This window comes from Triticum dicoccoides, chromosome 5B (assembly GCF_002162155.2).
Source record: "Triticum dicoccoides isolate Atlit2015 ecotype Zavitan chromosome 5B, WEW_v2.0, whole genome shotgun sequence".
NCBI lineage: Eukaryota > Viridiplantae > Streptophyta > Magnoliopsida > Poales > Poaceae > Triticum > Triticum dicoccoides.
The window spans coordinates 599,064,043-599,080,670 of record NC_041389.1 but is presented as its reverse complement, the minus strand read 5'-3'; positions in this window follow the sequence as shown (position 1 = coordinate 599,080,670).

The window sequence follows — 16,628 nt, the reverse complement described above, 5'->3', positions numbered from 1 at the left end:
AATCGGATCGACAGTTTTTTTTTTTTTTGCACTCTCGCCCAGCTTTATTTAAATCTTCAAAATGTTTACAGATAAAATAGTAGTAGCTCCCACCAGCTCAAAACAAAAACAAATTAGTAACTCCCCCGGTTGGCCTAGCCATCCATGTCTGCAAAACCAGAGAGTTAAAAATGTGCTTAGCGAGATTACGAGTCTCGAGGTACGAGCACCTAAAATCATGACAAACCAAAAAACACCGAGAGCGATCTATCATTTCATGTATTATGGCACCATGCTCAACCGTTGAATCCTGCTTGATGTTGTTCACCACCGTCTTACAATTCGCGTAGTCTGAATCCGATCGACATATACGAGGCTCCCACCACCATGTGGGCTTTCCAGGTGGTACCCTTTTTTTCAATCAAGTGCATATATTACTCAAATAGGACTTTGTCAAAAAAATTTACAAATAGGGGGTTAGGGCATCTTCAACTCCGACACGCGTTGACCGGCGTTGTTTTTTCCCCTAGGTCCCGCGACTAGGGTTTCGAGCTCCTCCGGCGGCGCGACCGCCGTGAGTATCTAATCTATGTCTAGATTTCGCGATCCCCCCAAGCCTCGCTCCCCTCTGGTCGTCCTTGATCCAGACTGGGTTTTGAGTCTCGTGCGGGGGTTTGGAAGCTTCCCTGGCGTGGGAATTAGGGTTTGGAGGAGATCAGATAGCATCGCAAGATGTTCCAGGTGGATCTCGGAAAGGAAAAGAGCCGGTCGAAGAACTGCTAAGTAGATTGGATCTACAGGAGGAAGAGGAGGACAACTTTGTATGGGAGGAGGAATTCAAGGATGAGCCGGCTGCGGCGAAGTGGCTCGCCATCGCAAAGGTGCACACAAACAAGAGTTTTAGTCCGCCAGCGCTTTACTCCGACATGCGGGCAGCTTGGAACCCCGCAAGAACTGTTAGCTGACATAAGGTCGAGGACAACCTTTTTACAGTCCAGTTCGGATGCCTAGGGGATTGGAATACGGCCATGAACATGGGGCCATGGCTATTTCGAGATTAGGGTCTGATGTTAGCGGAATATGATGGATTCACAAACCCTAGATCGATAAAGCTAGATACGTTTGCTGTCTGGGCGAGAATCCTCAAACTACCGGATAATTTCCTTTTTCCGGCAGCTATTAGAGGCATGTGCAGAAGAATGGGTAAAATCCTGGAAGTTCAGACTACCCTTCCAGCAGGGTTTGTAGGGGAGTTCGTGAGAGTTAAGGTGGAATTGAATGTTTGTAAAAAGCTCATCAGATTTGTGTCTGTGACTAAAGGTGAGAAAACTGATTACTATCAGGTTCAGTATGAGAAAATCCCCATATTCTGTGGCAATTGGGGAATGTTAGGTCACTGGCATGAGGTGTTGGAATTTGCTAATAGGCCTTTGGCCCAAAGCCCAACTAAAATTCTGAAATTCTCTTGGCCCATTCATGCACACATGTGAGTGGAGTGAGTGAGACTAAAGTTTAGTCCCACCTCATAAGTTGAGAGAGAGTTGCACCTCTTTATAAGGTGAGCTCTTCTATCACTTGTATGAGCATGAGAAGAGGAGACCTACACGCGCGCTCCTCCTCCTCGCTCGCCTTGCCACGCCACGCCTCGCCTCGTCATGACGCGGGTTGCGGGTTGCGGGATTGAGCCGAGCCAAGGACAGAGCTATGCACGTTGTCTATATTTTTGCTGCTAAGGAAAAATTAATGAGTCATTAATTAATAATTAACTAACGCGTTAATTACTGAACCGTTTCCGATTCTTTTGGATCGTGATGACTCGGACGTGGGGTTTACTCCCACGACCTACCCGGCCCGCACTATATAGTCAGGCAGACGTCTACCCTAGCCGCCGCCGCTTCTTATGGTTTCGCACCACCATTCCAGATCATTGCGCCGCCAAGCAAGTCTTCTCCATCCCTCCTTTCGGCGTGCACCGGGAGAAGGGACAGCAGGCCTCCAGAACCCCGCCTCTCGTGATCCTGTACGGGAGAGGGGCGATCAGGTTTTTGGGGAGCGCACTCGCGCTACTGCTGGCAGCGACGACTTCGCCAACGACGACTTCTTCCCCGACCTCGGCAACCTCATCCTCGACGACATGGGCGACAACGTCAACGCCGGCGGTGCTGCTCCCGCTACACCGTATGTGATTCTATCTTTCCTGTTCGAGATCATGGTAGAATTCATGTTTCTAGTATGTTCCCTGGATGTGATATGTTCATCTGTTATGCTAGTTTGCATGATTAGTTCAATCTCTGGTACTATAGTCATGATTTATCTTTTGTTTATTCGGATTAAATCTCGTAGCAATTTTCTCATATTTCCAACAATCCAAAAACCTGATTATAGGCAATTTACTCCGAGTGGTTTTGTTGTGCATCTGAAGCCGCCTGCCTTTAAGGGGGTGCAATATAAGAGGTGGCGCATGAGAGCAGTCTACTGGTTTCAAACCATGGGCTACTATGACGCCACTAAGGGCAAGCCTGAGGGCGATCTTAATCCAGCATAGCTGGAAGCTTTTGAGAAGATCGATACTCTCTTTAAAGGCGCTCTTCTGGGTGTTCTTGATGTTCCATTGTGGATTCATATATGTCGTTTGACAACGGCAAGGACATGTGGGCTGCGCTCGAGGCCAAGTTTGGTGGCTCGGACGCCGGTAGTGAATTGTACGTCATGGAGCAATTCTATGACTACAAGATGACTGATGAGCGCTCTGTTGTACAGCAGGCTCATGAGATACAGTCGCTCACAAAAGAACTTGAGCACTTCAAGTGTGTGTTGCCTGACAAATTTATTGCCGGAGGCATTATTGCCAAGCTTCCACCTTCGTGGAACAATTTTGCTACTTCCCTGAAACACAAGAGACAGGAGTTTTCCATTGCAGATCTCATTGGTAGTCTTGATGTTGAAGAGAAGGTGAGAGCAAAGGACACACATGCCCGAGTTGCCAAGGGAGCTTCTAGTGCCCACATGGTACAAACAAGAACTTCCAGCACAATAAGTTCGAAAACAACAAGAAAAAACTCAGGGGAAAGGCAAGTTTGATACAAAGAATAAGCCATCACATTCTACCAACTTCAAGAAGAATTTTCATAAGAAGGGGAAGGGACTTTGCCATGTCTGCGGTGATCCTAATCACGAGGCTCCGAAGTGTCCTAACCGCTTTGAGGAACGCGAACATGAGAAGGGCGGCAAGACCGCTAATGTTGTCATCGGTGATACTGATATGAAGGAATCAGGGTACGGTATTTTTCCTACCATCCTTTCAGTATTTCAATCCCCTGATTGGTTAATTGACACTGGTGCCATTGTACATGTTTGTGCTGACGCCTCCATGTTTTCTTCTTACTAGGCCACAGGGACTTCTCCCGTGCTGATGGGGAATGGGTCACATGCCATCGTTCGAGGTGTTGGTACGCTCGATCTGAAGTTTACTTCGGGGAAGACCGTGCGTTTGAAGAACGTTCATCATGTGTCGTCCATCAATAAAAATCGTGTTAGCGGTTCCCGTTTATGTCGAGATGGTTTTAAGTTTGTTTTTGAGTCCAATAAAGTTGTAATTTCCAAGTGTGGACAATTTGTTGGAAAAGGCTATGAGTGCGGAGGCTTGTTCCGCCTATCTTTGTCAGATATTTGCACTAAAGTTATTAATAATGTTTGCCACAATAATGAGTCGGATATTTGGCATCCACGACTTTGTCATATTAACTTTGGTTGCATGACACGGCTAGCCAATATGAATTTAATTCCAAAAATCTCTACTGTCAAAGGCTCTAAGTGCCAAGTATGTGTGCAAGCTAAACAACCTCGCAAGTCCCATAAGACTGCAGATGCAAGAGACTTGGCGCCACTAGAGCTTATACATTCTGATCTTTGTGAGATGAATGGCATGTTGACAAAAGGTGGAAAGAGATATTTCATGACGTTGATTGATGACTCCACTAGATATTGTTATGTGTATCTTCTGAAATCAAAAAATGAGGCTTTAACATTCTTCAAAAACTATAAAGCTGAGGCAGAGAACCAACTTGATCAAAAAATTAAACGACTTAGGTCCGATCGTGGTGGAGAGTATTTTTCCAATGAATTTGATCTGTTTTGTGCGGAACATGGTATAATCCATGAGAGGGCGCCTCCCTACTCACCTCAGTCTAATGTGGTGGCCGAAAGAAAGAACCAAACTCTAACTGATTTGGTTAACGCCATGTTAGACACATCGGGTCTTTCCAAGGAATGGTGGGGGGAGGCGCTAATGACCGCGTGTCATGTCCTAAACCGAGTTCCCACAAAGCATAAGACCATGAATCCATTTCAGGAATGGGAAAGGAAAAGGTTGAAACTCTCTTACCTACGTTCTTGGGGTTGTTTGGCGAAAGTCAATATACCAATTCCCAAGAAGCGCAAGCTTGGACCAAAAACCGTGGATTGTGTTCTTCTGGGCTATGCTTTTCATAGAATTGGCTATAGATTTTTGATAATAAAATCTGAGGTATCCGACATGCATGTTGGTGCGATTATGGAGTCTAATGATGCAACTTTCTTTGAGAACATATTTCCTATGAAGGATATGTCAAGTTCATCAAATCAGGAGATACCTACTCCATCTAGGAGGAACTCACTGTAATTCCTGAACCCACCATTGCGATGGAACACGTTGAGAATCCTGTTGAGGGTGACAATGAAACTCCTGTAAGGAGTAAGAGACAGAGGACTGCAAAGTCCTTTGGTGATGATTTCATTGTGTACCTTGTGGATGACACACCCAGGACTATTTCAGAAGCCTATGCATCTCCTGATGCTGACTACTGGAAGGAAGCTGTTCGTAGCGAGATGAATTTCATCTTAGCTAACGGAACCTGGGTGATCACTGATCGTCCTTATGGGTGCAAACCTGTAGGATGTAAGTGGGTGTTCAAGAAGAAGCTTAGACCTGATGGTACGATTGAAAAGTACAAGGCACGGCTTGTGGCTAAGGGTTATACACCCAGAAAGAAGGTGAAGACTTCTTTGATACTTACTCACCCGTGGCTAGACTAACCATAATTCGGTGCTACTATCACTGCTGCCTCACATGGTCTTCTCGTTCATCAAATGGACGTTAAGACGGCTTTCCTCAATGGAGAGTTGAAGGAGGAAATTTACATGGATTAGCCAGATGGTTTTGTAGTACCTGGTCAGGAAGGAAAGGTGTGCAAGTTATTAAAGTCTTTATATGGCCTTAAACAAGCCCCTAAGGAGTGGCATGAGAAGTTTGAAAGAACATTAACTACTGCCGGCTTTGTAGTAAATGATGGTGACAAGTGTGTGTACTATCGCCATGGTGGGGGCGAAGGAGTTATTCTTTGTCTGTATGTCGACGACATATTGATCTTTGGAACCAAACTTGATTTAATCAAGGAGGTTAAGGATTTCTTATCTCGCTGTTTTGAGATGAAGGATCTAGGAGTAGCTGATGTTATCTTAAACATCAAGTTGTTGAGAGATGAGAATGGTGGGATCACACTGCTTCAGTCTCACTATGTGGAAAAGGTCTTGAGTCGTTTTGGGCATAGCGACTGCACGCCTTCTCCAACTTCATATGATGCTAGTGTGTTGCTTTGAAAGAATCGACGGATTGCTAGAGATCAACTGAGGTATTCTCAGATTATTGGCTCGCTTATGTATTTGGCGAGTGCCACGAGGCTTGACATCTCTTTTGCGGTGAGCAAGCTGAGTCGGTTGACACAAAACCGGGATATGATCATTGGCGTGAGTTATGCGCTACTTGAAGGGCACTTCAAGCTATGGGATTCATTACACCGGGTATCCAAGGGTACTGGAGGGTTATAGTGACTCAAACTGGATATCTGATGCTGATGAGATTAAGGCCACAAGTGGTTATGTTTTTACACTTGGTGGTGGCGCTGTTTCCTGGAAGTCTTGCAAGCAGACCATCTTAACGAGGTCAACTATGGAAGCAGAACTCACAGCATTAGACACTGCCACTATTGAAGCAGAGTGGCTTCATGAGCTATTGATGGACTTACCTATGGTTGAAAAACCAATACCCCCTATCCTGATGAACTGTGATAATAAAACTATGATCGTCAAGATAAATAGTTCTAAGGACAATATGAAGTCCTCAAGGCATGTGAAGAAGAGATTAAAATCTGTCAAGAAACTGAGGAACTCTGGAGTTATTACGTTGGGTTATATCCAAACATCGAAAAACTTGGCAGATCCCTTCACAAAGGGTCTATCACGTAATTTGATAGATAATGCATCGATGGAGATGGGTTTGAGACCCACCGCATGAGTTGTACATAGTGGTAACCCACTCTATGTGATCGGAGATCTCGTGAAGTAGAAGTGGGAGACAAGATGTTGGTCAGCTGAGAGGAGGGTATCCTTATTTTAATTATCCCACTCCATGAAGATGCAATACTCTGCATGGCAGGTTGATATCTATCTTAATGTGTTCCAAGTGGCTTATTTGAGTAAGCAGAGATGTTGTCCTGCAGAGCATCTCCTGAGGAACACACCTATATGAATTTGACTATTAACGTCGCAGTCTGTGAGAAGTGGGTGCTCTCTAATAAATTCATGGAAGGCCCTGGAGTACGACATATACGCTCCACCCGCGGGGAAGCCTTGCGGCAGCCAAGTATCGGTCAAGAATTTGTGTGAAACTAGTCTCGCAGAAAACTTGTAGTTCAAGGCATAGTCCACTATTCAAGTTGTGATCTAGTTGTTGGGGAACGTAACAGAAAACCAAAATTGTCTACGCGTCACCAAGATCAATCTATGGAGTAATCTAGCAACGAGGGGAAGGGGAGTGCATCTACATACCCTTGTAGATCGCTAAGCGGAAGCGTTACAAGAACGCGGATGAAGGAGTCGTACTCGTAGCGATTCAGATCGTGGTTGATTCCGATCTAAGCGTCGAACAACGGCGCCTCCGTGTTCAACACACGTGCAGCCCGATGACGTCTCCCGTGCCTTGATCCAGCAAGGGGGGAGGGAGAGGTTGGGGAAGACTCCGTCCAGCAGCAGCACGACGGCGTGGTGGTGGTGGAGGAGCGTGGCACTCTAGCAGGTCTTCGCCAAGCACCGCAAGAGACGAGGAGGGAGAGGGGTAGGGCTGCGCCAAGAGGGAGATGTTCTTGATGAAGTCATGTACCTAGGGTAGGGTTACGGACCTGTCCAAGGTATCCCCCCCAAGGGCATCTCTTAGAAGAAGTCGTCTTCCAGTCGACCAAGAGGGATTCCACTCGACCGGCTAGAAGACACTCGACGAACCTGAAGACACTCGACCATGAAGACTCACTCGACCATCAGGAGTTCAAGATCTACTATGTATCCAAACGGTCTGTAATTAAGTAGTCTTTATGGCCATGATGACACTTTATATAGGGAGTTACCAGTAACGCCTGGCCTTAATGTACTTTAACCCTCCGCTACGTGGGCTGGCTGGGGTCCTGGCGTCCTCTATATAAGCCACCCCCTCCACTGGTAGAAGGGTTCGCACCCCTGTACCTTTCACACACGTAATCCAGTCGACCGCCTACGGGCTCCTAGACGTAGGGCTGTTACTTCTTCCGAGAAGGGCCTGAACTCGTAAAACACTCGTGTGTACAACTGCTCCATAGCTAGGATCTTGCCTCTCCATACCTACCCCCATTCTACTGTCAGACTTAGAACCACGACAGTTGGCGCCCATCGTGGGGCAGGTGTCTTAGCGACTTGTTGGAGAAGTTGCAATATTTCAACTCCCATCATCATGGTTTCAGGTGGAGTTTTGGTTGAGGGCCGCGAGATCCGTCTCGGCGCGCTCACATTCGTCGCCGATGACTCTACCTGGCTGTAGGAGGCCCCGCTCGACGTGGATGCGCTCCCGGTCCGCGGAGCTACGCATTTTCGAGCATGCGTCCGCGCCGTCCTTCTGCGGCAACCATCAACTCAGTATCGGCCGGTTTTCGTGTCATCCTCCCTCCCAGCTTCCCACCGGCGTAAGCGCTCCGGTCGGTCGAGGCTTCAGCGGTGGGTGAAGCACGCAGTGGCTCGCCAGTCGACCACTGCCCAAGTTGCGGCAATCGAGCCCGACGAATCTCTCTACGGCCTGTTTGACCTGTCGACTGGCTCCGCACAGACTGCATCTGAATGCGACATCAGTGATCCGGCGGTGGAGGTCCTGATGGTCAATGGACCGCACGTTCCCCCCGGCTTTCCTGGCACCGAGGGAGGCAACGGCGGAGGCGACCCGTCGCACGACCATGAGGAGTACCGCCCCGAGCCCCTCGACTCACAGCAGAGGGAAGAGCTTTGCCGCCGGAACATGGATGCGCTTCATACTCCGATCGTTGGAGAAACCCCTGAGGCTCGCGCCTTAGAGGACGCGCGCTTGGCCAACCTGGCTGAGCGCACTCGACTGGAGAACCTTCAGCGGGCACTCGACGAGCGCGCGCGGCAACGGATTCTAGACTCCAGTCGACGCTAACTCTTTAAACCTCCGACTCAGGTATATCACACTCCAATCCAGAATCTGGCAGTTGCAACACGTATAGCAGAGTCGATTCAGCCTTCCCAGTCAGAGGCTGGCAGAGGCTTGATGCAGATCAGGGATTTGCTCTGGGCAGCTGGGGATCAGAATTCGGCTGTGTCGCAGTCACGGAATAGGATTCATAGCAGGTCCGTGGAGGCGAATAATGTCCAGTCAGCTCATAGCCCCAGATCGCCCCCGAGGCGTGAAGGGCATGGCGACCGACACGATCAGTACAGGAACTATGAGCAGGATGATCACCGAGTCGATCGCAACGATCGACGTCGAGTGCCCACCCCTCCCCGGAGAGGTGGATCATATATGCCTCGACAGCAAGATGACAGACGTCAGTATAGTGGCGGACGAAGAATTCCAGTCGACCCTAGAGAACTAGGCTTTGACGCGAGATCCATCATCGTTCAAGGTCTGGTCGACCGGAACAGAGCCCACAGAGAGGGTAATGACAGAGACATACCCACCAGCAGCCGAGTGCACGTCTCCGGACCAGAGTGTTTCAGCAGAGCCATCAGAGCCGTGGTGATTCCTCCCAACTTTAGGTTGGCGACTGGAGTCAGCAAGTTCAACGGTGAGTCCAAGCCTGACACTTGGCTTGAGGACTATCGAGTGGCTGTTCAGATCGGCGGTGGAAATGACGAGGTGGCCATGAAACATTTGCCTCTCATGTTGGAAGGGTCAGCCAGGGCATGGCTGAATCAGTTGATGCCCAGCAGCATCTACACGTGGGAGGACCTCTCCCGAGTGTTTGTCAGGACATTCGAAGGAATGTGCAAGCGGCCAGCAGGGCTGACAGAGCTGCAGTCTTGTGTGCAGAAGTCGAATGAGACTCTGAGAGATTACATCCAGAGGTGGATCACACTGCATCATACAGTAGAAAATGTATCCGACCACCAGGCGGTCTGCGCCTTCAAGGAGGGCGTAAAGTACAGAGAGCTAAGCCTGAAATTCGGTCGAACCGGAGACATGTCTCTGAGTCGAATGATGGAAATAGCCACCAAATATGCCAATGGTGAGGAAGAGGATCGGCTCCGGAGCGGCAAGCACAAGTCAGTCGCCCAGGACACCGGAGGCGGAAATTCTAGTCGGAGGCAAAAGCGTAAAGCTGAGCCAGCCGCACCTGGAGAAGCCTTGGCCCTGAACCAAGGAAAATTCAAAGGGAAACCCAAGGGTCCTTGGAACCCCAAGAAGGTAAAAGATAAGGAAGGAAATGACGTGTTGGATTTGCCATGTCACATCCACACCAAGAAGGACGAAGAGGGTAATTTCATCTACCCGAAGCATACCACTCGACAATGTCGACTCCTGATATAGGAGTTCCAAGGGAAGCAGTCCAAGGACAAAGAAAAAGAGTCGGACAAAGTTGAGGACAAGGAGGATAGTGACGGAGAATATCCGCAGGTCAATTCCACCTTGATGATTTTTGTCGATGTTGAAAGCAAAAACCGACTGAAAGTTATAAACCGAGAGGTGAACATGGCTGCTCCATCAACACCCAATTACCTGAAGTGGTCTCAGACTGCCATTACGTTCGACCAATCTGATCACCCCACGCACATAGCCACCCCTGGGAGGCAAGCGTTGGTGGTCGACCCGGTCGTTGAGGGCACTCGACTGACCAAAGTGTTGATGGATGGCAGCAGCAGTTTGAATATACTGTATGCTGAGACGCTGAAAGGGATGGGCATTCCGATGTCCAGGCTGAGCACAAGCAACATGAGTTTTTATGGAGTCATCCCTGACAAGAAGGCTGCATCACTTGACCAGATTGCTCTTGACATAGTTTTTGGTGATTCAAAGAATTTCCGCAAAGAGAAGATGACATTTGAGGTTGTGGATTTCCAGAGTGCCTATCATGCAATTTTGGGCAGGCCAGCTTATGCACGTTTTATGGCTCGACCATGTTACGTGTACCTCAAACTAAAGATGCCTGGCCCTAAAGGCGTGATCACTGTCACTGGTAACCGCAAGAAGGCAGAAGAGTGCTTCCAGAAAGGCTCAAAGATCGCCGATGCTCAGATGGTGGTAGAAGAGTGGCAAGAACACCAAAGGAATGCAGACCCGAGTGATTTGTTGCGAGCCAAGAAGCCTGCTACGGAATCAGTGTTTCAGTCGTCCGGTGAGACAAAACCCGTTCACATCCACCCGACCGACCCTAACGCTGCTCTGACTCATATCTCCACAACACTCGACCCCAAATAGGAAGAAGCGCTCATCCAGTTCCTCCGTGAGAACTGGGACATCTTTGCATGGAAACCTTCTGGCATGTCGGGTGTACCCAGGGGACTGGCTGAGCATCGTCTACGAGTCGATTCAAAGGCGAAACCTGTGAAGGAACATCTGCGACGGTCCGCCGTCCAGAAAAGGAAGGCCATTGGCGAAGAAGTGGCTTGGCTCCTAGCAGCAGAGTTTATCCGAGAGATTTACCACTCCGAGTGGCTCACCAATGTCGTCATGGTCCCCAAAAAGGACAATTCGCTTCGCATGTGCATCGATTTCAAGCATATCAATCGGGCCTGCCCGAAAGATCATTTTCCTCTTCCCTGCATCGACCAAATAGTCGACTCGACTGCGGGATGTGAGCGACTTTCTTTCTTGGACGCTTATTCCGGGTACCATCAGATCCGTCTGTTTGGACCCGATGAGATCAAAACGGCTTTCATCACCCCATTCGGGTGCTTCTGTTATGTCACCATGCCATTCGGCCTCAAGAATGCCGGAGCCACGTTATGAGGATGATTCAGAAGTGTTTGCTCACTCAAATCAGTCGGAATGTGGAAGCGTACATGGATGACATTGTGGTCAAGTCACGGAAAGGTTCCGACCTGCTGACCGACCTAGTTGAAACATTTGCCAACCTCAGGAGGTATGATATCAAGCTTAATCAATCAAAATGCACATTCGGAGTTCCTGGCGGAAAGTTGCTCGGTTTTCTCGTTTCCGAACGGGGAATCGACGCTAACCGAGAAAAAGTTGGCACTATACTCCGAATGAAACGCCCCGTGCGTGTGCATGATGTCCAGAAACTTACTGGATGCTTGGCCGCATTAAGTTGATTCATCTCTCGCCTCGGTGAAAAGGCATTGCCTCTTTACCGACTGATGAAGAAGTCAAACAAGTTCGAGTGGACTCTAGAAGCTGATGCAGCGTTTGCAGAGTTAAAAACCCTGTTTTCCACCTAGCCGGTGCTTGCTGCCCCAATCAGCAAAGAGCCTTTGCTACTTTACATTGCAGCCACAGGACAAGTCGTCAGTACTGTGATTGCGGTCGAGCGGGAAGAGGAAGGAAAAGCCTTCAAAGTTCAGCACCCAGTATATTACATCTCCGAAGTCCTGACCCCGTCCAAGCAACGATACCCTCATTATCAGAAGCTTGTATATGGGATTTACATGACCACGAAGAAAGTTGCCCACTACTTCTCTGACCATGTTATCATAGTCGTCACCGACGCCCCCTTATCAGAGATTCTGCACAACAGAGACGCAACTGGTCGAGTGGCAAAATGGGCGATTGAACTTCTTCCCCTTGATATCAGATTTGAGGCAAAGAAAACTATCAAGTCCCAATCAATAGCAGATTTCCTCGCCGAGTGGACTGAACAACAGTTACCGACCCAAGTTCACTCGGAGCACTGGACTATGTTCTTCGATGGCTCCAAAATGCTGAATGGTTTCGGTGCCGGAGTGGTCTTGGTTTCCCCCCGAGGAGATAAGCTCAGATATGTACTCCAGATTCACTTTGATTCCTCCAACAATGAAGCAGAATACGAAGCACTCTTATACGGGTTGCGTATGGCCATTTCACTCGGCGTCCGTCGCCTCATGGTCTACGGCAACTCGGACTTAGTGGTCAACCAAGTGATGAAGGAGTGGGATGTCAGAAGCCCGGCCATGACTGGATACTGCAATGCAGTCAGAAAGCTGGAGAAGAAATTTGAGGGATTAGAGCTCCATCACGTTCCCCGACTGAAAAATCAAGCAGCCGATGACTTGGCGAAGATAGGTTCCAAGAGGGAAGCCATTCCGAGTGGTGTGTTTTTGGAGCATGTTCACACGCCGTCGGTTCAAGAAGTTCCTTTCACTGAGGAAGTCCCGCAGCCAAAAAGCGCCACAGATCCGACTGAAGTCGAGGTCCCAGCTGTGGTCGACTTGGTCATGGAAGTTCTGGTCATCACTCCCGATTGGACAGTGCCCTATATCGCCTATATTCTGAAAAAAGAGCTCCCTGAGAATGAAGAAGAGGCTCGGGAGATCGTCCGCCGACCCAAAGCCTTCACCGTCATGAGGGGACAGTTATACAGGGAAAGTGCGACTGGAGTCAGCCAGAAATGCATAACACCAGAAGAAGGTCGAATGATTCTCAACGACATCCACTCGGGGACCTGCGGCCATCATGCGTCTTCTCGGACCATCGTGGCTAAAGCATACCGAGCTGGTTTTTGTTGGCCCAGAGCAAATGAGATGGTGAAAGAGATAGTCGACAAGTGTGAAGGATGTCAATTTTACTCCAATAGGTCACACAAACCCGCCTCAGCCTTGAAAACCATTCCACTCGTCTGGCCCTTTGCTGTGTGGGGACTGGATATGGTTGGACCTCTGAGGACAGGCAGAAACGGCTACACCCATGTGTTGGTAGCAGTCGACAAGTTCAATAAATGGATTGAGGCTAAACCCATCAAGAATCTGGATGCCGGCACCGCCTTCAGCTTCATCAGGGAGTTGGTATTCAGATATGGAGTTCCACACAGCATCATCACAGACAATGGGTCAAATTTCGACTCCGAAGAATTCAGAGCTTTCTGCACATCTCAGGGTACACGAGTCGACTATGCTTCGGTCGCTCATCCCCAGTCGAATGGACAAGTAGAACGTGCAAATGGCTTAATTCTCAAAGGGTTGAAACCCCGACTGATGCGCGACCTCAAGCACACAGCCGGTGCATGGGTCGACGAACTTCCATCGGTGCTTTGGGGGTTAAGGACCACGCCAAACCGGTCGACTGGGAGAACTCCGTTCTTCTTGGTCTACGGAGCTGAAGCAGTCTTGCCGAGTGACCTGCTTCACAACGCACCCCGAGTCGAACTGTACACCGAAGCTGAAGCAGAGCAAGCCCGACAGGACGCGGTCGGCATTCTAGAAGAAGAAAGAGAGATGGCCTTGATCCGATCGACCGTTTACCAGCAGGACTTGCGTCGCTTCCATGCCAGAAATGTGAAGAGTCGAGCTTTCCAGGAGGGAGATTTAGTTCTCCGAGTAGATCAGCAGAAACCACACAAGCTTGCTCCTACTTGGGAAGGTCCCTTCATCGTCACCAAAGTTCTCCATAATGGGGCATACCGCCTTTACAATGTCGAGCACCAGATTGACGAGCCCAGAGCATGGAACGCGGACTTACTCCGCCCTTTTTATACTTAAGTTTTTCACTCGGATGAGTTGTAATAAAAGTACTCCTGTAGTGTATTCATCAAAGACAAGAGTTTCATAATTTTCTTAGTGATTGTTATTGCTTTTGCTCTCATAAATCTGTCCCCCAGTGGGTGGCTTAGCTGCGAACCCGTTTCGCCTAAGCTTGTAAAAAATCCTACCGAGTGGTAAGCCAGCCTTCCACTCGGAGGCTTAGCTGTGAATCCGTTTCGCCTAAGTTAAAACAAAATCCTATCGAGTGGCGAGCCAGCCTCCCACTCGGAGGCTTAGCTGCAGTCCAAGTACTCGCCTAAGTAAACAAAATCCTACCGAGTGGTAAGCCAGCCTTCCACTCGGGGGCTTAGCTGCAGCCCAGTGCTCGCCTAAGTTTTCTAAAATCCTATCGAGTGGTAAGCCAGCCTTCCACTCGGAGGCATAGCTGCAGCCCAGTCCTCGCCTAAGTTTTTGAAAATCCTACCGAGTGATAAGCATGTCTTCCACTCGGAGGCTTAGCTGCAACCTTGTGTTCGCCTAAGAATAAAATACATTGTACGCTTCGCAAGGAGGATGAGGCGCAGGTCGACCCCCGCTTCCTCCTTCCGAGCTACATCACAAACACAACGTGCGTCCCGCAAGGAGGACGAAGCGCAGGTCGACTGCTACCTTCTCCTCCAAAGCTGTGCCACGAAAATCCTACCGAGTGGGGAGCAAATCTCCCACTCGGGGGCTTAGCTGCGGCCCAGTGCTCGCCTAGGTTTCTAAAATCCTGCCGAATGGAGAGCAAACCTCCCACTCGGGGGCTTAGCTGCAGCCCAGTGCTTGCCTAAGTTTCTAAAATCCTACTGAGTGGAGAGCAAACCTCCCACTCGGGGGCTTAGCTGCAGCCCAGTGCTCGCCTAAGTTTCTAAAATCCTGCCGAGTGGAGAGCAAACCTCCCACTCGGGGGCTTAGCTGCAGCCCAGTGCTCGCCTAAGTTTCTAAAATCCTGCCGAGTGGAGAGCAAACCTCCCACTCGGGGGCTTAGCTGTAGTCCGGCACTCGCCTAAGTTTCTAAATTCCTGCCGAGTGGGGAGCAAACCTCCCACTCGGGGGCTTAGCTGTAGCCCAACGCTTGCCTAAGTTTCTAAATTCCTGCCGAGTGGAGAGCAAACCTCCCACTCGGGGGCTTAGCTGCAGCTCAGTGCTCGCCTAAGTTTCTAAATTCCTACCGAGTGGAGAGCAAACCTCCCGCTCGGGGGCTTAGCTGCAGCTCAGTGCTCGCCTAAGTTTCTAAAATCCTTCCGAGTGGAGAACAAGTTTCTCACTCGGAGGCTTGGTTGCAACCAAGCACTCGCCCAAACATAACGAGCACAAGTCGACTGCAATTTGTGCTTCACTCCTACTTGCAAAAGAGCATTTCAGATGCTAGCATATATTCCAACCCAAAGAAGATGGTTATTCGAAAGAAGCAAACGTATTTCAACGGCAAATCAAGTTCGGATAACATCCTACGGACCCAGAAGTGCTCAGGCATCAAGCATGTTAAAGTTTAGCGGTTACAAAAATCACTCGGCATTTCGAGGAAAATTCAAATCATCGAGCATAGAAGTTTTTTACCCCTCCTGCGGAGGGCTGGAAGACGCAACAAACTCGTCCAGGTCGATCCCATCTGCGATCCGAGTGGCAGCCGAGATGAAGGTCTCCATGAAAGAACGGAAGTCATGCTTCCTAGTGTTGGCCACCTTGAGAGACACCAGCTTGTCTTCTCTCACTTCTTTGCAGTGGACGCGGACCAAGGACAGAGCGACGTCAGCACCGCACCTGGTAGAAGACTTCTTCCACTCTTGCACTCGACTCGGAATCTCGTTCAGTCGAGTCATTAGCGACTCAAGGTCGTTCTGAAGTGTTTCTTCTGGCCAGAGTGATGTGTCGATGCGCGATACAGCGGCCTTCAGTCTTGCAAGGTAATCGACCACTGCAGCAATGCGGGACTCGAGGTGGAGCACGTTCATAGCAGTTTCATCCTTCACCGGAGAATTGATGGGATCCAAGCCAGTCTCCACTCGACTAGTCTCCTCTTCAAAGTTTTGGCAGAATTATGTGGACATGATTCAAGAATAAGCTAACGCCCCTACAGCAAGTCAGTAACTACCAATCGGAGATAAGAGGTTACCTTCGAGCATGAGGAACAACTTTTTGGCGAGTCCTCCCAGATAAAGCTCCAAGTCATTCTTCTTTCCTGCCAGTTCACCAGCTTTGTCGTCCAGGACCATATTGGCATTCCTCAGTCAAGTGACTTCTTGGTTGGCCACGTCAAGAGCAGCTTTCAGATTAGTGTTTTCTTCTTCAAGTTTGTTGACAGAAGTCAACTTCTCTTCTGCAAGCCTAGTCTTGTCTGCGGCCATTTTTTGCGCCTCGGCAAGGTCAAGGTCCTTCTTCTTCAGAGCATCCCTCAGTTTTTCTGCGAAAATCACAATAAGATCAGAATCGGAGACAGGCAAGAAGCGAGGACAGTCATCAAGATTCTCACCGAACATACCTTTTGCCTCCTCCTTCGCCTTCGTGAAGTTCTCTTGGACAAGCTTTTGGTCAAGCTCAAGCTGGATATACTTGTTCTCCAATTCGGTATAACGAGAAACAAGGTCACAAGATTTCTGCGAAAGTTCAGTCGACAAACATCAGCGGCAGATCACTTCCGA